This window comes from Triticum aestivum, chromosome 4D (genome assembly GCF_018294505.1).
Source record: "Triticum aestivum cultivar Chinese Spring chromosome 4D, IWGSC CS RefSeq v2.1, whole genome shotgun sequence".
Classification (NCBI taxonomy): Eukaryota; Viridiplantae; Streptophyta; class Magnoliopsida; order Poales; family Poaceae; genus Triticum; species Triticum aestivum.
Genome location: NC_057805.1, coordinates 260671584 through 260697824, shown reverse-complemented (window position 1 = coordinate 260697824; position 26241 = coordinate 260671584). Strand labels below are relative to the sequence as shown.

At 45.6% G+C, this 26241-nt stretch overlaps 1 long non-coding RNA gene across 1 annotated transcript; it reads left to right on the top strand.

Moving 5' to 3' along the window:
• Positions 1–16903: 16903 nt before the first annotated feature.
• On the top strand, positions 16904–22472 carry LOC123097418 (uncharacterized). The gene is made up of 2 exons (XR_006447171.1): positions 16904–18679; positions 18814–22472. It is a non-coding gene; the product is annotated as an uncharacterized lncRNA (long non-coding RNA).
• Positions 22473–26241: the final 3769 nt, after the last annotated feature.

Genomic DNA, 26241 nt, shown 5'->3' with positions numbered 1-26241 from the left:
ATCATTTCCCATCAATAATATGTCATCCACATATAATATGAGAAATGCTACAGAGCTCCCACTCACTTTCTTGTAAACACAGGCTTCTCCATAAGTCTGTGTAAACCCAAACGCTTTGATCATCTCATCAAAGCGAATGTTCCAACTCCGAGATGCTTGCACCAGCCCATAGATTGAGCGCTGGAGCTTGCATACTTTGTTAGCATTCTTAGGATCGACAAAACCTTCCGGCTGCATCATATACAACTCTTCCTTAAGGAAGCCGTTAAGGAATGCCGTTTTGACGTCCATCTGCCATATCTCATAATCATAGTATGCGGCAATTGCTAACATGATTCGGACGGACTTCAGCTTCGCTACGGGTGAGAAAGTCTCATCGTAGTCAACCCCTTGAACTTGTCGATAACCCTTAGCGACAAGTCGAGCTTTGTAGATGGTCACATTACCATCTGCGTCCGTCTTCTTCTTAAAGATCCATTTGTTTTCTATGGCTCGCCGCTCATCGGGCAAGTCAGTCAAAGTCCATACTTCGTTTTCATACATGGATCCTATCTCGGATTTCATGGCTTCTAGCCATTTGTCGGAATCCGGGCCCGCCATCGCTTCTTCATAGTTCGAAGGTTCACCGTTGTCTAACAACATGATTTCCAGGACAGGGTTGCCGTACCACTCTGGTGCGGAACGTGTCCTTGTGGACCTACGAAGTTCAGTAACTTGATCCGAAGCTTCATGATCATCATCATTAACTTCCTCCCCAGTCGGTGTAGGCACCACAGGAACATTTTCCCGCGCTGCGCTACTTTCCGGTTCGGAAGGGGTGACTATCACCTCATCAAGTTCCACTTTCCTCCCACTCAATTCTTTCGAGAGAAACTCCTTCTCCAGAAAGGACCCGTTCTTGGCAACGAAGATCTTGCCTTCGGATCTGAGGTAGAAGGTATACCCAATAGTTTCCTTAGGGTATCCTATGAAGACGCATTTTTCCGACTTGGGTTCGAGCTTTTCAGGTTGAAGTTTCTTGACATAAGCATCGCATCCCCAAACTTTTAGAAACGACAGCTTAGGTTTCTTCCCAAACCATAATTCATACGGTGTCGTCTCAACGGATTTCGACGGAGCCCTATTTAAAGTGAATGCGGCAGTCTCTAAAGCATAACCCCAAAATGAGAGCGGTAAATCGGTAAGAGACATCATAGATCGCACCATATCCAATAGAGTGCGATTACGACGTTCGGACACACCATTTCTCTGAGGTGTTCCAGGCGGCGTGAGTTGTGAAACTATTCCACATTTCCTTAAGTGTGCACCAAATTCGTGACTTAAATATTCTCCACCACGATCTGATCGTAAGAATTTTATTTTCCTGTCACGTTGATTCTCAACTTCACTCTGAAATTCCTTGAACTTTTCAAAGGTTTCAGACTTGTGTTTCATTAGGTAGACATACCCATATCTACTTAAATCATCAGTGAGAGTGAGAACATAACGATATCCTCCGCGAGCCTCAACACTCATTGGACCGCACACATCGGTATGTATGATTTCCAATAAGTTGGTTGCTCGCTCCATTGTTCCGGAGAACGGAGTCTTGGTCATCTTACCCATGAGGCATGGTTCGCACGTGTCAAATGATTCGTAATCAAGAGACTCCAAAAGTCCATCTGCATGGAGCTTCTTCATGCGCTTGACACCAATGTGACCAAGGCGGCAGTGCCACAAGTATGTGGGACTATCGTTATCAACTTTACATCTTTTGGTATTCACACTATGAACATGTGTAACATCACGTTCGAGATTCATCAAAAATAAACCATTGACCAGCGGGGCATGACCATAAAACATATCTCTCAAATAAATAGAACAACCATTATTCTCGGATTTAAATGAGTAGCCATCTCGAATTAAACGAGATCCAGATACAATGTTCATGCTCAAAGCTGGCACTAAATAACAATTATTGAGGTTTAAAACTAATCCCGTGGGTAGATGCAGAGGTAGCGTGCCGACGGCGATCACATCGACCTTGGAACCATTCCCGACGCGCATCGTCACCTCGTCCTTCGCCAGTCTCCGTTTATTCCGTAGTTCCTGTTTTGAGTTACAAATATGAGCAACCGCACCGGTATCAAATACCCAGGAGCTACTACGAGTACTGGTAAGGTACACATCAATTACATGTATATCACATATACCTTTGGTGTTGCCGGCCTTCTTCTTGTCCGCTAAGTATTTGGGGCAGTTCCGCTTCCAGTGACCACTTCCCTTGCAATAAAAGCACTCAGTCTCGGGCTTGGGTCCATTCTTTGACTTCTTCCCAGTAACTGGTTTACCGGGCGCGGCAACTCCCTTGCCGTCCTTCTTGAAGTTCTTCTTACCCTTGCCCTTCTTGAACTTAGTGGTTTTATTCACCATCAACACTTGATGTTCTTTTCTGATCTCCCCTTCCGCTGATTTCAGCATTGAATATACCTCAGGAATGGTCTTTTCCATCCCCTGCATATTGTAGTTCATCACAAAGCTCTTGTAGCTTGGTGGAAGCGACTGGAGGATTCTGTCAATGACCGCGTCATCCGGGAGATTAACTCCCAGCTGAGACAAGCGGTTGTGCAACCCAGACATTCTGAGTATGTGCTCACTAACAGAACTGTTCTCCTCCATTTTACAGCTGAAGAACTTGTCGGAGACATCATATCTCTCGACCCGGGCATGAGCTTGAAAAACTAATTTCAGCTCCTCGAACATCTCATATGCTCCATGTTTCTCAAAACGCTTTTGGAGACCCGGTTCTAAGCTGTAAAGCATGCCGCACTGAACGAGGGAGTAATCATCAGCACGTGATTGCCAAGCGTTCATAACGTCTTGGTTCTCTGGGATTGGTGCTTCACCTAGCGGTGCTTCTAAGACATAATCTTTCTTGGCTACTATGAGGATGAGCCTCAGGTTCCGGACCCAGTCCGTATAGTTGCTGCCATCATCTTTCAGCTTGGTTTTCTCTAGGAACGCGTTGAAATTGAGGACAACGTTGGCCATTTGATCTACAATACATAGTGTAAAGATTTTAGACTAAGTTCATGATAATTAAGTTCATCTAATCAAATTATTTAATGAACTCCCACTCAGATAGACATCCCTCTAGTCATCTAAGTGAAACATGATCCGAGTTTAACTAGGCCGTGTCCGATCATCACGTGAGACGGACTAGTCAAGATCGGTGAACATCTCCATGTTGATCGTATCTTCTATACGACTCATGCTCGACCTTTCGGTCCTCCGTGTTCCGAGGCCATGTCTGTACATGCTAGGCTCGTCAAGTCAACCTAAGTGTATTGCGTGTGTTCCGAGGCCATGTCTGTACATGCTAGGCTCGTCAACACCCGTTGTATTCGAACGTTAGAATCTATCACACCCGATCATCACGTGGTGCTTCGAAACAACGAACCTTCGCAACGGTGCACAGTTAGGGTGAACACTTTCTTGAAATTATTATAAGGGATCATCTTACTTACTACCGTCGTTCTAAGCAAATAAGATGCAAAAACATGATAAACATCACATGCAATCAAATAGTGACATGATATGGCCAATATCATCATGCTCCTTTGATCTCCATCTTCGGGGCACCATGATCATCTTCGTCACCGGCATGACACCATGATCTCCATCATTGTGTCTTCATGAAGTCGTCACGCCAACGATTACTTCTACTTCTATGGCTAACGCGTTTAGCAACAAAGTAAAGTAAATTACATGGCGTTATTCAATGACACGCAGGTCATGCAAAATAATAAAGACAACTCCTATGGCTCCTGCCGGTTGTCATACTCATCGACATGCAAGTCGTGATTCCTATTACAAGAATATGATCAATCTCATACATCACATATATCATTCATCACATCTTCTGGCCATATCACATCACATAGCACTTGCTGCAAAAACAAGTTAGACGTCCTCTAATTGTTGTTGCAAGTTTTTACGTGGTTTGTAGGTTTCTAGCAAGAACGTTTTCTTACCTACGTATGACCACAACGTGATTTGCCAATTTCTATTTACCCTTCATAAGGACCCTTTTCATCGAATCCGTTCCGACTAAAGTAGGAGAGACAGACACCCGCTAGCCACCTTATGCAACTAGTGCATGTCAGTCGGTGGAACCTGTCTCACGTAAGCGTACGTGTAAGGTCGGTCCGGGCCGCTTCATCCTACAATGCCGCCGAAACAAGAAACGACTAGTAGCGGCAAGAAGAATTGGCAAACTCAACGCCCACAACTGCTTTGTGTTCTACTCGTGCATAGTAACTACGCATAGGCCTGGCTCATGATGCCACTGTTGGGAATCGTAGCATAATTTAAAATTTTCCTACGCTCACCAAGATGCATCTATGGAGTCTACTAGCAACGAGGGGAAAGGAGTGCATCTACATACCCTTGTAGATCGCGAGCGGAAGCGTTCCAATGAACGTGGATGACGGAGTCGTACTCGCCGTGATCCAAATCACCGATGACCGAGTGCCGAACGGACGGCACCTCCGCGTTCAACACACGTACGGTGCAGCGACGTCTCCTCCTTCTTGATCCAGCAAGGGGGAAGGAGAGGTTGATGGAGATCCAGCAGCACGACGGCGTGGTGGTGGATGTAGCGGGTCTCGGCAGGGCTTCGCCAAGCTTCTGCGAGAGAGAGAGAGGTGTTGCAGGGGAGGAGGGAGGCGCCCAAGGCTGTAGGTTGCTGCCCTCCCTCCCCCCCTTTATATAGGCCCCCTGGGGGGGCGCCGGCCCAGGGAGATGGGATCTCCAAGGGGGGGCGGCGGCCAAAGGGGGGAAGGGGTGCCTTGCCCCCCAAGGCAAGGGGGAAGCTCCCCCCCTAGGGTTCCCAACCCTAGGCGCATGGGGGGAGGCCCAAGGGGGGCGCCCCAGCCCACTAAGGGCTGGTTCCCTTCCACTTTCAGCCCACGGGGCCCTCCGGGATAGGTGGCCCCACCCGGTGGACCCCCGGGACCCTTCCGGTGGTCCCGGTACAATACCGGTAACCCCCGAAACTTTCCCGGTGGCCGAAACTTGACTTCCTATATATAATTCTTCACCTCCGGACCATTCCGGAACCTCTCGTGACGTCCGGGATCTCATCCGGGACTCCGAACAACTTTCGGGTTTCCGCATACATATATCTCTACAACCCTAGCGTCACCGAACCTTAAGTGTGTAGACCCTACGGGTTCGGGAGACATGCAGACATGACCGAGACGCCTCTCCGGTCAATAACCAACAGCGGGATCTGGATACCCATGTTGGCTCCCACATGTTCCACGATGATCTCATCGGATGAACCACGGTGTCGAGGATTCAATCAATCCGTATGCAATTCCCTTTGTCAATCGGTATGTTACTTGCCCGAGATTCGATCGTCGGTATCCCAATACCTTGTTCAATCTCGTTACCGGCAAGTCTCTTTACTCGTACCGCAATGCATGATCCCGTGACTAACGCCTTAGTCACATTGAGCTCATTATGATGATGCATTACCGAGTGGGCCCAGAGATACCTCTCCGTCACACGGAGTGACAAATCCCAGTCTCGATCCGTGCCAACCCAACAGACACTTTCGGAGATACCCGTAGTGCACCTTTATAGTCACCCAGTTACGTTGTGACGTTTGGCACACCCAAAGCACTCCTACGGTATCCGGGAGTTGCACGATCTCATGGTCTAAGGAAAAGATACTTGACATTGGAAAAGCTCTAGCAAACGAAACTACACGATCTTTTATGCTATGCTTAGGATTGGGTCTTGTCCATCACATCATTCTCCTAATGATGTGATCCCGTTATCAATGACATCCAATGTCCATAGTCAGGAAACCATGACTATCTGTTGATCAACGAGCTAGTCAACTAGAGGCTTACTAGGGACACGTTGTGGTCTATGTATTCACACATGTATTACGATTTCCGGAAAATACAATTATAGCATGAATAATAGACAATTACCATGAACAAAGAAATATAATAATAACCATTTATTATTGCCTCTAGGGCATATTTCCAACATTATACACATAGGACACTTGTTTCACCATGCCATATTATTACATCAAAATCTCTCGGAGGATAGATCAGTTCGGCAGTTGCGTGCTGCTACTGAAGAATTTCAAAGTTGATTTGGACCAGCTCTCCTTGTCGAGAAAGTTCGATTTTGACATCATCCCCTACCGCAAGATTTGATTTAGATTTGAACCTTGACCATCCTTTAGCATCAATCATCATGCGACCATCCTTTGTACTTACGGTATATTGAGCAGGTTCATTCACACCAAGGCTACACATGGTAAGAGAAACTTGGCCACGGTCGCAACTCCCTCGTTGCTCTAGGAATTCTCTATTTGCAAACAAGAAGACATACACAAACAGTTAGATCAACACAGTGAATCATGTGAACACAACATGGAAAGAAAAAAGAATGAAGCACTTGGGCGGCCAATGCTTACCAAGAAGGTGGAGATGACGGTTTTTGTAAGGACTTTGGTATATGCAGTGCGAACTGCAGTTCAGTCTGTTGCCGGTGCAACTGCTGGTTTCGTTGCCGCTGCACGGGCCGGAGCAGATGCAACTGCAACTTCAAGTGTTTGTGCAGGTGCCGGAGCCATTGCTGGTGCCCATGCCGGTGCAACTGGTAGTGCCGCTGCTACTGTCGGAGATGGTGCTCCTTGTGGAGCTGGTGCCGGTGTCGGAGCAGGTGCCCGTGTCGGTGCCCGATCCTCCGGTAGATCAGCCTGATCCGCTGACGCGGTCGGTGCCCAATCCTGAGGTGGATTAGACTGAGCTGCTGCCGCTGTCAGTGCTAGAGCAAGTGTCGTCGTAGAAGGTGTCGGTGCTCGATCCATTGCTGAAGTTGGTACCGATGTGCGAGACAGCAGCGATCGTCTCTGGTCTGCTATGATCAGCTTTCTAACTTGACTAGACTCCGTGACCTTGATCCAGTCTTTTTCTTCATTTCTTTTAAACGTGAGAAGGATTAATTGTGGCGTGTTTGTTAAATCAAACTGCAACTCATCATAAGGCTTCAGATTGTACTCAGACAATGGACTGATCCAATTGTGTCCAGTAATATAAGTGATGGAGAGTGCCTTCCTTACTGAAACGACATAAGAAGTGAAACCTGCAAAAATAACCATCATAGAGCAAACCAAATGGTTTATTCTGTAATGAATGTCACATGGTAAAACCTACATTGTAAAATTGCAGCAAAAGTAAGAAAACATGACATTAAATCAATAAGATTTAGACAGTAAATCAATAAGATTTACTTGATCTGACACGAGTGAATCCTTACCAGGAAATCACTATGTTCAAGTTCTAAACAAAAGGTTGATTGTCCAATTATGGGTGGCATGCAGGGCCCCCGCTTACTCTCACAAGCAGGACAGTCCAAAGGTCATGACAAATCGTATGGACCGAACATCCATGGGACTGGAAATCCTGGTGGGTGCGATAAACTCTACAATGCATACAAATATTGGAGTGTAACCATAATTGATAAACCATCCTCACAAAAAAGATGATCTGGATACTTCAAAATATACAGACTGAATTGAGTGGACAGACATTAACATAGACTGTTCTCAGGACTCACCACACAACAAAAGCGGCAGTACTAAACAATATAGGTTCACACACACACAAATCAAGTACTAAACAATAGTACTTACTATAGACAAGCAAAGTTGCACTAATTAAACTCTGCAGACTATTTCTTGCCACCGACCTACGGGATGTACCCCACATAACTGACTAGGCCATGGATTTCGTGAGAGATGTCTACCAGCACCATCGCCATCTCGTCAACCTTGGAGAACCTATCAGAGTGGTCTTTCCACTCATAAACATGACGATGAAGACATTACGTACGCATCAGATTCGTCGGGAAGCTTTACAAGAACCACACCCTTCGTAATTGAAGGCACAACCAGGAAATTGTTGTGGTGAAGTACACTCTCGAGAACACGCCTGACAACAATGCTACAGGAAAACACTAGTTCACGACACGTGGCGACAAGGACACAACAGCTAGATAGTTTAGGAGTAGAAGACATCCTCAGGTCTTCCAGTTCACACGACATGACTTTGAGAACTTCACCTCCACCACGGACCTGGTTCTAATTCAAACAGAAACCAAATATTTTATTACTACCTCCGTTCAGAAATATAAGATGATTTTCGATATTTTACTCCATATACGCACATAAATGAGTGAACAAAGACACTAGACCATGTCTTCAAAGGCATGAGAGCAGAGGGATTACTTGCAATATCCATAACACAAGTTACCAAGGCTAATATACTCTCTTCAAAGGCATGAGAGCTAAAAACTTGCATTTCCTACAACTAGCATTGATGTTCATAAAGTAGTTGAAAGTAATCTATAACAAATCAGTGTCAACCTCTCGCATGTTTTGGTCAAAAGAGCAATTTAGAACCGTCATTTGGCACATAAAAATCACATGCAAGATCACCCAGAAAGTTGTACTACTAGTACTAGTACTGCGTGTTAGATGAAAAAACACGATCAAGATTGCCAAAAAGATCGTCAAGAAGAGATATTACCTGGACTTGCTTAATGAGGGATCCCAGAGAAGGGGGCTTGGACAGGGCGATGGCCTTGAGCTTGTCTACGGTAGTCTCGGCGGGGTGCTTGCGCTTCTTTGTACCCTGAGCCTCAGCGGTTTTGGCCAGAGCCATAGACATCACTTCGGCCGGTGCTCCAGGGTCCATCAAGAAACTGTCAAATAAAAATAAAATAAAAGAAACCATATTCACAAACCCAAAAGAAGAACAGAGAGGGAGTTATAGGATCAGTCTCGGGGTTGCAAGACCGGGCCTTGGCCAGAATCAACACCATTGATGCACTCACCTTTCCTTCTTTGGGAGAGAAGAACAATGGCAGAAGCAGGTCGGGGTTTTCTTGAAGAATTGAGGAACAAGATAAGGGAGAAGCAAGTTAGGGTTTTCTTCAAGAGAGGAAGCTGAGGGAGAAGAGTGAAATAATGGTTGCTTCGTCTGTCCAACTTACTGCTGGAAAGGTGGGGGTTTTGTAATTTGACGGATCATTGGGCATTACTGCGGCGCTTCGATCGGGTTAGTCTATCATGCAGTTGTGCACTCTAGTACGGAGTAATTTAGTGCATGGCTAGTGGACACCGATGTCGGTTGTCCCACACGTCGGCGAAAGTGAGTAGCAAGGTTCCCGACGACCGTCGAGGAGGATCCGCACGGTAGAGCGTGTCCACTGTTTCTGAAGAAAAAAATGATTATAGCAAGCGTTTCCACTCTTACGACGGAGGAGTGCGAAACACGGCAGCCACTTGAACTTACAAAGTGCTCCTACTACTAAGCATGTGCAGTGGTTCATACGTTAGTACTACATAATCTTGTTGATAGTGTAGTAAGATATGACGATAACAAATGATGTTGTGCGCATGTCAAGTATATGAATAGTAATGTAACATACCCCTTTTTTGACTGCCCGGTCGAGAATGAATGGTGAGATCAATGTTAACAGAACTAGGTCTACAGCGCACAGAGAGTACGGTGCTACAGTACTCCACGGAACATGAACCATATGAAGCATGAATCTGTGTTAGGCAGGGTGTATGAAGGGTGCATGGGATGGGAGCAAAAGTTCCCTTCTCGACCCACTTTTGGGTGTTTGGTAGAGTGCATGAAGGGTGCATGAGTCCACACTAGTAGGTTAACACAAATACACTAGGATCATGCATGAAGAGGGGTGCTGAGATGAGCATGCACGAAAAGGGAACAACTATATTGAGATGAGATGCAACCAAACACACCCACACGCTTTGTGCTACAGTGACTGATCTGGAGCGTCTAAGTTTGATCCAACGGTCATGTTGTGCCGAGACATGGACATGCCCATGCAGAGGATGCCTAAACACCACCGAAGTCCCTCTGCTTCTCGAGGCGCACGATGTTGGTGATGCAGGGTGCCACCGCCTGCAGAGCCCGCTCCCCGTTGACGGGAGCCAACTCGTCAAAGACGGCATCCAATGGCACGAATGGATTCCGGTAACGGAGCCCTGAGAGGATTCGCCTGGCAACGACAATGGCAACCCGCAACCCCTCCTTGTCCAGCTCCGCCCCCACCATCGCGCGGAGACGGCTCAGCTCCTCGGAGATATAGGTGAAGAAGGAGACTAGGTCAGGAAGCCGCAGTTGAAGTCGACGGGGTGGTCGAACGGGTTTAGCCCGATGGCCGACATGGTCACGCTGGCACGATGGTAGGCATCACGCAGCCGCAACACGTGCGTGGCAACATGGTCCACCAAGTGGTTGAGGTGATCTTGGACCTCGTCACGATCGGCCCGCTCATGCTCCGGCCGGCTCGCCTGACCGCTTATCATATGTCCTGCTTTCTGTAGCAACGCCGCTGATGCCTCGAGCATCTTTGTGGTGGAAGTATGCCGCTTTTGAAGCTCCGTAAATTCCCGCACATAAAGGAGGAGCATGGCACTCCTTTCCTCCTTGAGCTCACGGAGCTCCACGTCCTTGGCCCTGAGCTCCGCATGCTTGGCCTGGAGCTCCTGTGTCAGGCGCCTCACCTCAGACTCCGTGATCTGGTGCACCGCCATGGAACCAGGTAGAAGCAATGGGGAGAGTAAGCAAAGGGGGCGAAACGGCTGAAAGACAATGCAATCTACGGGAAGGCGGAGGGAGCCAGCCTAGGAGCAGGGTGAATCTTTTGGTTTTCACCATGGGAAAACACCAGTCGACGACTTTTCACATCAGGGAGCAGTGGGTTTTACAGGCGGAGTCATCATGACTAATTGCTGCCGCGCCTGCTCCCGTCAATCAACAAAATAAAAATCCTGCCGCGCCTGCCGCACCCATAGACCAGAGCAACGCCACGATGGATATTTAAATTTACCTGCCGGCAAGGAGAGAAAGAAGGGGTGAAAAAACAAATGTGGCGGCGACATAGCTAATCGGTCGCAGTAACCCAACTAGCTAGCCACCGTGCTTCACTGATGTACTCGGCGGGAAAGGTAGTCTTTTGTGATTTGACGACTCATTTACTTGCTTCGGCGCTACGACCGAGGAGGACCCAGAAAATGCGCGGTAGAGCGTCCCACGTCTCGAAAAGGAAGAAAATAGGCGTGCACCACCCGGGAGGACCCAGAAACCGCGCGGTAGGGTGTGCCACGTCTCGGCACGGAGGAAAAATGTGCGTGTAAAAATATATTGTATCAGACGTACTACCTATGGTTCGACCTCGGGGCCCAACCTGTCGGTCGAAAACACTCCACTAGCCACAATGCTTCATCATGCTAACATGGCACGGAGGATAGGTGTTGTTAGCTCCGTCTCGACCGGCCACAACGTCTCTTGTTCTAAGCAATTCTTCTATTTTCCAAGCATTTTTTAGTTATAATAACACCACGGCAAGCTCGCACCGCTCTTCGTGTGTGCCCGTGCGTCTAAAGGTTAGACGATGGAGAGGAGAGAGAGATCGCAGACATGGGACCCACCAGTAAGTGAGTCAATGGTCATGCACATGTTGACGAGCCACTCCCTTTACTCTACTCAACGTAATACTGTATAAAATCAAGTTATGGGACAAAGCCAACAACCATTGTTGTTTCAGGCTATCGACTTATGCTTTATAGTCCAGGTTGCCAGTTCGAATCTCGTCTTTCAGGTTTGTTAGTTTTAGGTCCAAATTTGATCAATAACAAGTGGGACCCCCGTCTGTTGTTCCGATATTTCAATGTAGGATGGTTTTTTTGAACAAACACTTTGAGCGATTAGACAAGTAACGACACCAGTTACACGTATTTTGCAAGTTTAGAAACGAACATGACATCGGCATAGAATATCATATCCACCCCGCAGCTTAGGTGCTATCGTGATACAAGTTTTTACGTCGTTGGATCTAAGATTCAATGGCTTGGGAGTAGTCTTTGTAATTATGTGCAATTTCCAAACTCTCCAAGGTTTTTTTGCAAATAAAACATTCAGGCCTCGTGTGTGCCGCTACATCTTGGATCCAAAGGCTCCCAGTAGCTCATATTAGGTGTTCCCCGTAGCTTAATTAGCCGCTACGGTGATACGAGCATCTAGGTCGTATGATCTGTGATCAGATGCCACATGCGTAGTACTTGTACTTTCTACACAATTCCCAAACTCTTTAAGGCGTATATTGCAAAAATATTCAAACCTCCTACTGTGAGCCGTTAGATCTTCGGGAATTCGTATCACCATAGAATCTACGGTGCGGGAGCACCTCATATTCTCCCGTGCGAGAAAACATCAGGTGCTCTCGCAGCTTGGATGCTATGGTGATACGAGCTTCGAGGTCATTCCATCTGAGATCCGATGGCATCTGAGCAGTCTTTGTGCTTATAAGCAGTGGCCGAATTCTTTGGGGGCTTTTCTGCAAAAAACATTCGAACCGCCAAGGAGTTGTTGGATCATAGATCCAACGGCTCTAAAGAGCTTGTATCACCAAAGCATCTAAGGTGTGGTAGCACATGATATTCTAACATACAAGAGAATATGAGGTCCTCCTTCATCTTAGATGCTACGGTGATACGAGCTTCGAGGTCGTTGGATATGGGATCCAAGGGCATCTGAGTAGTTTTTGTACAAACTGTGTGCAATTCTCAAACTCATTAAGGTTTCCTGTAAAAATATTAAGACCTCCTACGAGCTGCTATATCTCAGATCTACAAGCTCCAAGCAACTCGTATCAGCATATAGCTTCTAAGGTGTGGGGGCACATGATATTCTCCCGGGGAGGGGGGTGCACAACCAATTGGTGTTTGGGAGGGTGGGGACAAATATAATGTTCAAAAAATATAATCTAAACAATCCTAAATAGAGCTTCACAATTTTATCTAAGGTCGAGGGGTTAACCCCCGACAATCTAACATAGCTCCGCCTATGCAAGAGGTGTAATGCGAGCGAGGTCAATCGAGTCATTTATAGAGGGAGAGATCGAGGGAGTGTGGCCTAGCGTACACTCGAATGTTAAAGACGATACACCGAGATATCGTGTGGCGAAGCTGTGGTGAGGGCTGGAGGGAGATAGTTACTGAGAGAGTGGCCTAGATAGACTTTGTGTGTGTGCGCACGGTGAAGGTGTTTTACAAAGGCAACACATGTGTCTTGAGAGAGAGAGAGGGAGCGTTTGTCATGGAGGGCACGACGAGGTTGTGTATGAGAAATACATTTGTTGAGAGTGTGAGGGCGGGAATGACATAAATGGAGATCGAAACGTGAAGAGCAATAATGAGCGTGTGTGTGTCGGATACCAATAGTTGTATTAACAAAGAAATGAACATCAACCGATACATGAAGTATGTGTGTGGAGGGGTGGGTGGGGGGGGTCAATGGAGAGACCTAAACACAACATTTGCATGTATGTAGTACTAGACTTAATATTCATGTTTCAGTTTCCTGTTCATTTTAAATATTGAATTGAGGACCATGCATGGCTTACATTTTACTCCATTCGTTCCTAAATATTTGTCTTTTTAGAGATTTCAAATGGAATGCGACATACGGATGTATATAGACATATTTTAGAGTGTAGATTCACTCATTTTGCTCGGTATGTAGTCACTTATTGAAATCTTTAAAAGACAAATATTTAGGAATAGAGGGAGTATTTTTGAATTCGTGTCATACATGCATGGTTTGAAAAAATAGATGCATTATACTTACTGGTTGTTGTTATATTCGCGTGTGTGTGTGGTCATATGCTTGATACATACAAAGTTTTCTCACCACCATACCGTTCATATTTTAAATTTGAATTTGCAATGAAAAAATTACTAACGATACCATGAAATGTGAAATTCACGTTGAGATCACTATATCACAAACTCACTCTAATTCAAGAACTCGTCATAAATCAATTACTGTGCCTTTTGGAATGATCAGTAATTTGCAAGGAAACTACATGCATTGTAATACATATAGATTCGTTCAGCAATTTAAAAGATTCCTTTCGTATTCTTGAATGGTAGCACCTGACGGCGTACCAGCCAGACCCGGGTTCATGTTGATCCTCAAAACAAAACCGGGCTCGTGTCCTTCTGGTGGCGTGCGTGGTATGCACATTAGCCAACCCCAACCAGTCGAGCCTCCGCATTTTGAGTCGAAATATCTAGCGGCCAGAATTCCAGCCCTAGGAAATTCCCCTCATGTCCTCGGTCCATAATGACTACCGATGAAGAATGGAGGGACCCTTTAGTAACTAGACAACGTTACCTATCGTGTCGAGCACGGTTCAATTCCCTCGGTCGCCGCTACCCAAGGTCACCCGTCAACTCCATTGCCTAGTACTAATAGGAGTACTACACCAGGATGAGCACAGAATTGAGCCCCGTTTGTTCATGCCTAGTACTTGAGTTAATATATCAGGCAATGCACTGGTACGGAGGGATTATCCTTTTACTCTGCATATATAACTTGTCTGAAGTCTAACTAAGCAAAATGTTTGACCAAATCATTTTTTAAGAAATATTAACATCTACAAGAGTAAATATGTATCGCTTGAAAATTTATTGCATGATGCAGGTTATGATATTGTTTCGAATCCTGGATTTTAAAATTCAGAAAATCCAAAAGTGACATGAAATTCATGAAACTGAGCATGGTCTCGTGATATGGCACACATATGCTGTTTTAATTTTTTTTGTTCAATTTGAGACAAGCTGCTTATGAGAATTTGCACAAATGAAGATCCAAGGTATTTTGAAACAAAGACCTATCACGTTAAGGCGAACGCTTTCACTATTCAAACCATGGACGTTTACGTGCAGCCACGAGTCCCGCTTCTTATCGACAGGTGCCGTCCGAGCAAGCGTGTGAGTCGACGGGAGGTGTGCGAGCAGACCGCCGCGTCGGCTGACCGGGAGGCGTGTGAGCAGGCCGCTACGCAGGCTCACCGGGAGGCGAGCCCTTTGACCAGGCTCCGCTGCCCACCTTTGTCCCAACTGCCCCCACTTTTATTGGCGCCGGCGCCGCAGTTTAAAATCACCCCCGCTCTACCCGGTATCGCTACAATCTTCTATCTTCCTCTTCGATTCTCCTGTCGTCTACCTCCAACCAGCCTGACCTAACTGTACGCCATGCCACATCACGATGGTCTGCCCTTAGTCTTCCAGTTTCCTGTGGAAGACACCCAACTGGAGTCTCAAGAACATAAGGCGCTTTGGGACGAGCTTGAACTGGCCTTGTGGGAAGACTCCACGCCTTTCCCCGCTCCCGTCGCCCCGACTGCGCTAGCGCCCATCCCCGTGGCATTGATGGGCTGGGAGCCGCACATTCTCGCCGAGCTTGATGCCACTGGGTTCCACGAGGTCCCCGCCAACTTTCACACGCCCGTGTACCTACCAGCGCATGCGCCTGCGCGTGCACTAACGCGCGCGCCCGTGCCGGTGCCCGTGCACCTGCCAGCGCATGCGTCTGTGCATGCACTGACGTGCGCGCCTGTGCCGGTGCCCGTGCACAGGAATGTCTCCGCCGCGCTGTTGCCAACGCCTGTCCTCGCGCGGCTGCCAGTGCCCCCCTCAGCGGCATGGATCACCGCCGTCAACCGCTTCCTTGCACCAACGCCGGTCGCCTCCTCCCGCCAGTTGACTCGCTCCTGGAGACCGAAGTCTAGAACATACTGGCCTTCCATGAAGTTAGGGCCAACATCCAGGAATACGCCAACAATGGCGCAAGACGCCGCTGTCGTCGTCGCCGTCGGTCAGTGGCCCGACGACACACAAAGCACGGCAGAGGAGCCGCTTCTCACCGCGAGACGCCCCAGCCACCGCCGTGTAATCTAAATTTGCCATGAAAAACGTTCGGATTGCCATGATTAAAATCCAAACATTTGGGATTTATTATTTCCGTTTATTTTAGTTTGATCGTCCTATGAATGTAAAGTCGGAGACAGACTGAATGAAATCTATGATTTGATTGATTGAATATTCTGCTAGAGCCGTATCAAATTAAATATAAAACATCATCAAGCCACATGTATTCCTTCTCATCGCAAACATTTCATATTAAATACCACGTCAATTCCAAATATTTTTTTAGGGAAGTCAATTTCAAATACTTCTAGGATGTGACTAGTCCCCTCGTTTGAGCACTAGGCGATACATTTATTTATCAACGCATTTAATTATTACGGAGTAGTAGATAAATAGTACTACAACTAGCCTAACTTGTCCGTCACGGTCACTTTATTTTCTAAACTTGTTACATGTATAATACTACTAATACGTGAAACTGGTTCCGTAACTTGTGAACGCATCCAAATATGGTCAACGGCAACATCGCTCGCGCGTTCTTCGTGTTTACCCGTGCGTCTAAACGTCGAAGGGGAGGAGAGAGGGAGAGAGCAGACATGGAACCCACCAATAAGTGAAGGCGAATAGTACGTGCTAATGATCCGGTCCCACTAATGTACTAAAATTAATATTAGAACATGGTATCCATTAAATAGGCTATGATAATATAAAAACATTATATCAACAAAGGGGTACAACAAACGTTACTACTATGTTGCCTATTGACGTGCGGCTTGAAGGCCCTGGTCGCATGTTCGATCCTCGTGCTTTTTAATTTTTAATTTTTAATTTATATATGGGTCCAAATTTGTTCCATGACAGGTGGGTCCCTCAGTGTATAGTTTGTAGCACTTTAATTTGTGGGTTGAAATTTGTTCCATTACAGGTGGACTATCGATGTGTAGTTTTGTAGCTTATTTGTAATAATTATTAAAGAGAACAACATAGTTTTTTTTTGCAAAAATACCATTGTGCGATGATAAGCACATTTCATATACATAATTTTGGCATAGAAATATACCATTTGTTGAGTTCTCACCATCAATTCTTGCTATGAAATATTTAATATTTGAATGATATTCATGAAAGAGCATGTTGACTAGTGAATTGTTTGTTTTGCAGAAAAGTGCGCAAAGGCACTATAAACTTCAAGATTCGGTCGGATTGCCAAACGCGGCGAGACTTGGGGCTTGAACGAGAGAACGAGGGACCCGAGCGAGAAGAAAAGAAGTAACCGAGGGGCAAAAGAATGATAGAAGGATCTTCTTGTGAAGAAGGAAGAAGAGATGAAGGGCCAATTAGCAAAGTGGCAGATGAGAGGAGGGGATCAAATCCCTAGCGCAGCCTCAATTCCCGTCGGGCCTGGCTACATCTCCTCCTCCCCCAACCTCCTTCTCCACCTCCGGCCGCCGCCATGGCCTGGTCGGCGTGGTAGGTGCGCCATCCATCTCCACCATCTGCTTCACAGCACCACCTCCTACCACCACATCCACCATCAGCGCCTCCAACCATCCAGTCATCACCGCCGCCACCAGCGCCGCATCTCCACCACATCTGCAGCCCATCGGCTGCTCCTCCTCTCTTCTCTCAAAGCCCCTGCTGCTTCTTCCTTCTCCAACCACCTGTTGCTGCCTCCTCTTCCCCAAGCCCAACTGTTGTTTCTTTCTTGTTGCGCCCCTGCTTCTTCTCCCCCCCCCCCTCCTTGCTGCTACTCCTTCCTCTCACGTCCCCTGCTGCTGCTCTTCTTCTTGCGCCGATCTGCTGCTGCTCTGCTTCCTCCACTAAACTGCTGCGCCTCTGCTCCTTCTCTGAACCGAACTGCTGCTGCTCCCTCTCCCACGAGCCTGTTGCTGCTCTTCTCTCCCTAATGCCCTTGCTTCATCTCTGAACCCATCTCTGTTACTGTTCTTCTTCACCAAACTCTCACTGCTGCTGTTCCTTTCCTTCACTCTGTTTCTCTACATTCTCAAGTAATTTTGGTGTACCATGATTGTGTGATGACGAGATATGTTCAGTCCAGAGACACGTTATTGTTCTTGCTTATTTGTAGCTCGATGTGATACTAGTACTGTTATGTGTTTGTGTTCACTAGTTAAATTTATCACCTATGTACTACTTGCTGTAGAAACTTGCTACATTTTATAGTCCTTGTGCTAGCCATGTACCTATGATACAAGTGTTTTTTATGTGATATATATTTGTTTTGTCCTACATACTTGTTTCTTCCCTCTGTTAAATGTTAAATAGTTATATATATGTTCATGTCTTTTCAATTCCCTAGCCGTTGATGTATGCCTGTGTTAGCATTTTATTTCTCAAGTAAAATGAAAACACCAAAAAATACATTGAGTAAAATCTGAAACTCCCTATGCTAGTTTGTTATTTTCCCCGTTGATAGTTTTCTGGAACGATCTTAGATAGTTTAGGTTATTATTTTCTTGCAATCTTCTCTTACATTTGTGCTACCTAGCTTTAGCCAAGTACGGTCATCGATTTGCCTAGTCCCTGAGGAGAATATGACATCCGTAGTTTGGGCGTAAAAACCCTGCTATACTTACAATTGATCATTTTGGCGCCGTTGACGGGGACTAGCATCGAGCGATTTTGTTTGGCTATAGACTAGGTTTTACTTGTTTTCTCTTTGTGCCTTATATTTGTGTTATATCTCTTACCCCTAATCACTGTTCTAGTTATCTTTTCTTTCTTTTATTGTTCATTTTGTAGGCTGAATTGTCTTCTTGGAAATGGCATTCTACTCAGATCATCATGCTTATGTGAGCAATAGCACAAATAGCTCGGAAAGTGTTGAAGACCTGATAAGTAAGATTTCCCATCAATTAGATGATTTAGCTCGGTAGCGAGGTATTGTTTTTTAGGATAGGCCTAGCTCTTATTATCCTTATTCTAGAGGCCATCCTTATGTTGCTCCTACATGCCATATTTGTGGATTTCAGGGCCATTCACCCACTGAATGTCAGCGTGGTTACTCTCACCCTCCGGATTGTTTTGGTATGAGCTTTGCTCAACAACATAGCTCATGCCAAAACAATTACACACATGGGTGGCCTGAAAACCAGAATATGCCATATAGGAACAACAACCCAGAGATCTCACCGTTTGCTTCTAGTAATCATATGCGGGGATTTAGGTATGGATAGGAGAGCAACAACTATGCACCACAAAAATTTTATTCACCTCCTACTCATATACTCCCTCTGTTCCGAATTACTTGTCGCAGGTATGGATGTATTTAGATGTATTTTAGTTCTAGATACATCCATTTCTGCGACGAGTAATTTGGAACGGAGGGAGTACCTCAACACCAGGAGATGTTGCCAATGGAGTTAAATGGTCCTCCATTTGGTCAACCAACACCTTCAACACAAGTGCCCACACAAGATGATTTTGATGATATAGGCAAGCTCGCATTGCTTAGTCTCGAGTTCACTTGGAGTGCTGAAGATGATCCAATTAGGCCGGTGATACTAGATGAAGTGAAGAAGATCAAGAGTGGGAATGAGCTAGTGGAAGAAGTAAGGAAGATTGAGAAGAACATCAACGCTGACAGCACTATTTCTTCACAGCTAGAGCTGAGTATTTCTGGGATATTCCTTGATACATGTGAGGTCCCAACACCTTCACATTCAGCCGAGCAAGATAGCGAGAGTCCAGAGGAAGAGATACTTCAGATCCAAGAAGAAATTCTCGAAGCCAAGACACAAGATGTGATCCAGAGCTCGAATACCCAAATGAACAAGTTGAAGATCCAATGTTCATCTCTTTCAAAGAAGTAAAAGAAGCTGTTGTAGATGAAGATGAAGAACCTGAGATTCATTTGCCTATTGTCATACAAGAGCATGATGTGTCAGGTTCATCCAATCCTCTTAATGACATGTCCCATTATGTTTTGTTTGATTCTACCTTGCTTTACATGATGCCATCACTTAAGGTAGATTTGAAGAAGTGTTTGCTTGGATATGATGATACATATACTGTTGGTGGCATTGCTCGTATTAATGATGATCACACTTATTTTTCTCATGCCAAACCTATGCTTAAGGATAAATATCATCTTAATGCTAGTATTGAGCTTGTTGATTCCTATCATACTCGTCATGTTCTATATTACTATGCTTATATAATTGGATATTCGATTGACGACTTAGAGGGCATCGACCCTATCACTCGTAGTTGTTGTTTGTGTGAGTCCTATTTCAGGTTTTTGCTTCTGCACCGTTCACTTCATGTTAACCAGGTTCGAGGTGACATTCCCTGGGACCCTGGTGGACTCGGAGCATGGTGATGAGGAGAAGCAGGGGGGCACACACGAAGAAGATTGAAGCTGGAGCGTCCATGAGGAAGCAAAGGAGAAGAGCTGCAGTTTAGAGAGTGATCGAGCGAGTGCTACTTCATTAAGCCCGGTGAGCTGTTTCATGACCCATTCCAAATACTATCATCATCCATTGATACATGCTGAAATAATTTGACATTTGGGTTGCTTGAGCCATTTCTTAAATAGTGCCATGCTGAATTTTACCTTTGACATATGGTGCTTGATGTGAATATGTGAGTTGATTGTTGAATGCCTTGTAAACTAGTGATCTACACAATCCTTGCTTTGCTAAAATTAGTGAGAACTATTAGTTTTTAGTGCTCAAATCCCTAGTACACTAGAAAACTGTCATTTTCTGCGTTTACTATGATACACCTAGATCACCATGTTTAGATGCTGAATTTGTGCCAAGTGTGTTCCCATTCAGAGCAATCACCTAACCACTATGGAGTAGCATGCTATGTTCCCTGAATCGGTAGTATGTGAACGAGACCTGGATGAGTGATGATTCGTGTTTCCTTCTTGTATTCATTTGTTAAATAAGTAATAATGAATAAATAAGTCTGACTACCTACAGTAGCATGTCATGTTCCCTGGATCGGTGGCATGTGAGATCGGGTTAGCTTGGGCAGTAATTAATAATAAAAATGTAATTGTCGAACCAGGTGTATACCATGTTCTCTGGATCGGTGGTATGTTCCTTTGGGGAGACAAATAAAAAAACTAATAATTGGTTGAGCCAGGTGTATACCATGTTCTTGGGATCGATGGACTGTTCCTTTAGTGAGACCGATGAAATATTGTTCTCGGGATCATGCTCTCTTTAGGAACCATTTGGCACAGTCATCATTTAAACTTGTTGATCCTCTTTTATCATTGTAAAAGTTTAAAATGGTCATGCTTACTAGTATGCTACTGCTTTGTATTACTCTTAACCATCAATTCTCACTAGCTAAGTCCAAAGCATGCATTGTTTGGAGATCTACTTCACTTGGTCATTCTCAAGTCAGGTCACTGTTCACTATCTACTTGTCATATTCCTTTACTTGAGGACAAGTAAAGATTTAAGTGTGGGGGAACTTGATAAGCACATTTCATATACATAATTTTGGCATAGAAATATACCATTTGTTGAGTTCTGACCATCAATTCTTGCTATGAAATATTTAATATTTGAATGATATTCATGAAAGAGCATGTTGACTAGTGAATTGTTTGTTTTGCAGAAAAGTGCGCAAAGGCACTATAAACTTCAAGATTCGGTCGGATTGCCAAACGCGATGAGACTTGGGGCTTGAACGAGAGAACGAGGGACCCGAGCGAGAAGAAAAGAAGTAACCGAGGGGCAAAAGAATGATAGAAGGATCTTCTTGTGAAGAAGGAAGAAGAGATGAAGGGCCAATTAGCAAACTGGCAGATGAGAGGAGGGGATCAAATCCCTAGGGCAACCTCAATTCCCCTCGGGCCTGGCTACATCTCCTTCTCCCCCAACCTCCTTCTCCACCTCCGGCCGCCGCCACGGCCAGGTCGGCGTGGTAGGTGTGCCATCCATCTCCACCATCCGCTTCACAGCATCACCTCCTACCACCACATCCACCATCAGCGCCTCCAACCATCCAGTCATCACGGCCGCCACCAGCGCCGCATCTCCACCACATCTGCTGCCCATCGGCTGCTCCTCTCTTTTCTCAAAGCCCCTGTTGCTTCTTCCTTCTCCAACCTCCTGTTGCTGCCTCCTCTTCCCCAAGCCCCACTGCTGCATCTTTCTTGTTGCGCCCCTGCTTCTTCTTCTCCCTCTCCTTGCTGCTACTCCTTCCTCTCACGTCCGTCCCCCTGCTGCTGCTCTTCTTCTTGCGCCCATCTGCTGCTGCTCTGCTTCCTCCACTAAACTGCTGCTACCTCTGCTCCTTCTCTGAACCGAACTGCTGCTGCTCCCTCTCCCACGAGCCTGCTGCTGCTCTTCTCTCCTTGATGCCCTTGCTTCATCTCTGAACCCATCTCTGTTGCTGTTCTTCACCAAACTCTCACTGCTGCTGTTCCTTTCCTTCACTCTGTTTCTCTACATTCTCAAGTAATTTTGGTGTACCATGATTGTGTGATGATGAGATATGTTCAGTCCAGAGACACATTATTGTTCTTGCTTATTTGTAGCTCGATGTGATACTAGTACTGTTATGTGTTTGTGTTCACTAGTTAAATTGATTGCTATGTGGAACTTCTGTAGTTTTGTAGCTTATTTGTAATAATTATTAAAGAGAACAACAAAGTTTTTTGCATAAATACCATGGTGCGACGTGGAAGGTTAGAAAGGACGTGCGAGAGAGCGATGACCGAGCTAGAGGGAAATCAATTGGGGGAGGTGCGGAGGTTGTAACGGTGTTTTGAGTAGTTGTGGGCCGAATGCTACGAAAATATAATCTAAACCCACTGGAATAAATGCCTTCACAAATTAATCCAAGGTTGGAGTACCCCTCGCAATGTAAATAGATCTGGATCTGCGAGCGATGGAGAGGTAGCTTCAATGTGTGGAAGATACAGCGTGAGAAAGCGAGGTTAATCGAGACACAGATAGATAGAGATACAAAGTGAGTGTGGTCCGGCATTCGTTGAAAAGATATATATGCTCTAGAGGGATATTGTCCGATCGAGCTTTTGGGAAGGGTGAGGGCTGTCAGATAGAGCTTGAGAGATGATCCAGTCACAGACATGTAGATATATTTTGTGCGTGGGAGGAAGCAAGGTCAATCAATTACATAGATAAAGGGAGAGAGATTGAGCGAGTGTGGGTCGTCGTGCGATCGAAAGAGTGAGATGGGTTGGAGAGAGTGACCTAGAGAGACGTCGAATTGGGCTCAAACATGGAGATATATTGTTTGTGTCTTAGAAAGAGCGAGGTAAATCGAGACATACATAAAGAGAGAGAGAGACAGAGAGAGAGATTGAGCGAGTGTGGCCTGCCATGAGGTCGAAAGAGTGGGGGCGGCTTGGATGGACTGAGCTAAATAGACAATCTACGTGAGAGAGTATAGAGTGTGTCGATCGAGGCCCGAACAGGGAGAGATATTATTTGTGTGTGTGAGAAAGCGAGGTTAATCGAGGCTTAGGTAAAGAGAGCGAGATTGAGCGAGTGTGGGCCGCCGTGCGGAAGAAAGAGTGAGACAGTCTCGAGAGAGTGACCTAGTTAGACAATGTGCATGCGTGCACACGAGAGGGGGGGGGGTCTAGATAGGTAATGCATGTATGTAGCGAGAGAGGGTGGGAGGGGGAGAGAGAGAGAGCTTGGCATGGAGTGCAATGGCGGGTGTGTGAGGGAGATACATTTGGTAACAAAGTGGAAAAAGGGGTTGTGTAGTTGAGAGAGTTAGAGATCGAAACATGGAGAGAAAGAATGAACGTGTGTCAGAAACCGATAGCTTCCTCAGGTGGTTAGGAGAGGAAGATTGATCGATACAGAAAGTATGTAGCTTGTGTGCTGAGGGGGGTGGGGATAAAAATAACATTTGAATGTAGATAGTACGAGACTTAATATCGACGTTTCAATTTAGTGTACATTGTAAGATTTGAATTGATGACCATGCATGTGGCTTCCGTAATTATTTCGAATTCATGCCATACTAGGTTTGAAAAAGTTGACATTGACTCGATTGTTGTGCTATTTTATATGTCATATTTTTGAATCCATCAAAAGTTTTCTCACTACCATGGTGTACATCTTATACATATGAATTTGTATTAAAAAAATAGTATGGATACTGTGAAATGCGAAATCCACGTTAGAATTGGAGATCGCTATGTGACACATACTCTAATTCAAATAACTCCTCATTAATTAATTTATAGTATCTCATTTTGAATGACTAATTATCTGCAAGAAAAACACGGGCATGATAATACATACAGATTCGTTTGCAAATGAAAGAAGATTCGTTTGCATTCTCAAATGTAGGCGCACCAGGCAGACCAGGGTCGTGTCGTGGTGGTCGCGTGGGTCGTACGGACGCTAGCACCCAGCCATCCACCCCTCCTCCCTCCCCTCCGCCCCCAAAAAAAGAACGGCAACAAAATAAGTTCGCGCTTTCACGTTTCGGATTGAAATATCTGGCGGCCCCAGTTCCAGCCCTGCAAAATCTCCCTTCTCCACCGTCCCCTTTATGCCCAGAGCACTCAAATCCCTAATTTGCCGCCAACCCAAACAAAGTTCGAATCGCCCCTCGTCTCGTCTCTTTCCCCACCTATGTGCCGGATGACGACGACGAAGACGACAGTCGCGCTTCACCACCACACCGGAGCTACCTCATCTACGCCCTCGTCCACCGCACCGGGTGGTCCACCGACAACGTCGGCCGCTACAACCGACTTGCCTCACAGACACCGACTTCCACCGCATCAGGTGCGCTTCACCGATGCCGTCTCCCACCTCATCAAGGCTACTTCACCGAGCACATCGTCGCACCTCCACTCCCCGAGGCCGTTGGGGATTCGCCAACGGTCTCGTCCACCGCATCGTAGCGCTCCACTGCCACTCAAGATCTGCATCCGTGCGCGGCCAGCCAATGCCAGCGCATCACCCTTAACAGCTCTGAAGTGACCCGCACTCTAGCTAGGCGAGCATGCCCAAACGCCAACCCGAACTAGGTATCCACATATCACTCCCTTGTGCACTGTTCCGACGATGTTTGGATATTCTTTCACTGCTCTCTTAGCTTACACGCCTATGCAACTCTGACTTTAACTCTTATTTCTTCGGGAGATATCATCTGAAACAAGCAAAACCATTTTTAGCAAAGCATGACAGCGCTACGGGATCTGGTACACATCCTGCACATCGGTATAACCTTGTAAGTACATGTCCTCCGGTACAACAACAAGGTCGATTCCTCTTATTTGATCAACCATTTGTCGTGTCAAAAATGCAAAGGGGGATGCAAGGAGCACAAGGCCTGCACATCCAAGCAAGTGGTAACATGGACTTGTACATGGAACATCCCAAGCGCAAGCAGAGCTGCAGTGAGCCTGTACAACGAGCTAGCGTAAGTCCCTGCATTTCATTTAATTCATACTGGCCTGCGTGTATGATTTGTGTGCAATGGCAAATCCATGAATTCAAGTTACCAGGGAAAAAAATTAACTTAAAAAATATGAAGGCACTTGCACTTTGGAAATCAACATAACTTAAGAAATGTGAAGCTACATGCACTTTGAAAACCAGCTAATGACCCAAAGTAGTTCCAGATTATAAAACACTAAATGATGTAAGCAGCAAAAAACAGAAAATGCAACATGGTGTACAAGGACTACTAACATGGTCTGTACATGCTTGAATTATTCGTTCTCTGGCTGAAAATATCGAAGTGTAATTGCACCTATAACCAGTGGGCAAACTGCATATCAATATATATATCCTGCACAAGTATGCCAATAGTTTCAAACAATATATTAGAAAAGTATTTATGCTACGTTATCATGATACGGGGACTTTCTGGCAGATGGCCTTGACGTTTCCTCAAGCCATGAAAATGTACTATATTTGCTTGTCATCAGTTCCTGCAAATCTCTATGTCTCTCTCAACATAGTAGATCATCATTAGACAGTAATCCTTCAATGGGAGCTTGCAAAATGCTTGCACCTCATTAGACACTATATGTTCATCAATAGGAGCATGTAAAATGTTTGCATCAAATCCTTCATTAGCAGCCTGTTCATTAGACACTTCAGGCTCAAGAACAACATCAGCTTGTATGTTTGCACCGGAAACTTGATTAGATACATCAGGTTCAGTCAATTCAGTATTGATTGGTGGAGTTATAAAATAAGCAGAATTTGGTTTCATTTTCTCATAGATTCCCTACATACAAGCAGTTTTATAACATCGTTAGGTTTAACTATTGGCCAGTAATTGAACAGTTGAATTAGATATAATCAGGGATGTGATGTCCCTGGTCGTTGCGGATGCTGCTCTTGCAAGCTGTGACTGCCCGTTTGCGCAAGCTCGATGCCATGCCCATGCCGCCGCCGCTGCCTCCCATGCAGGGTACGCCCAGGGTTGGG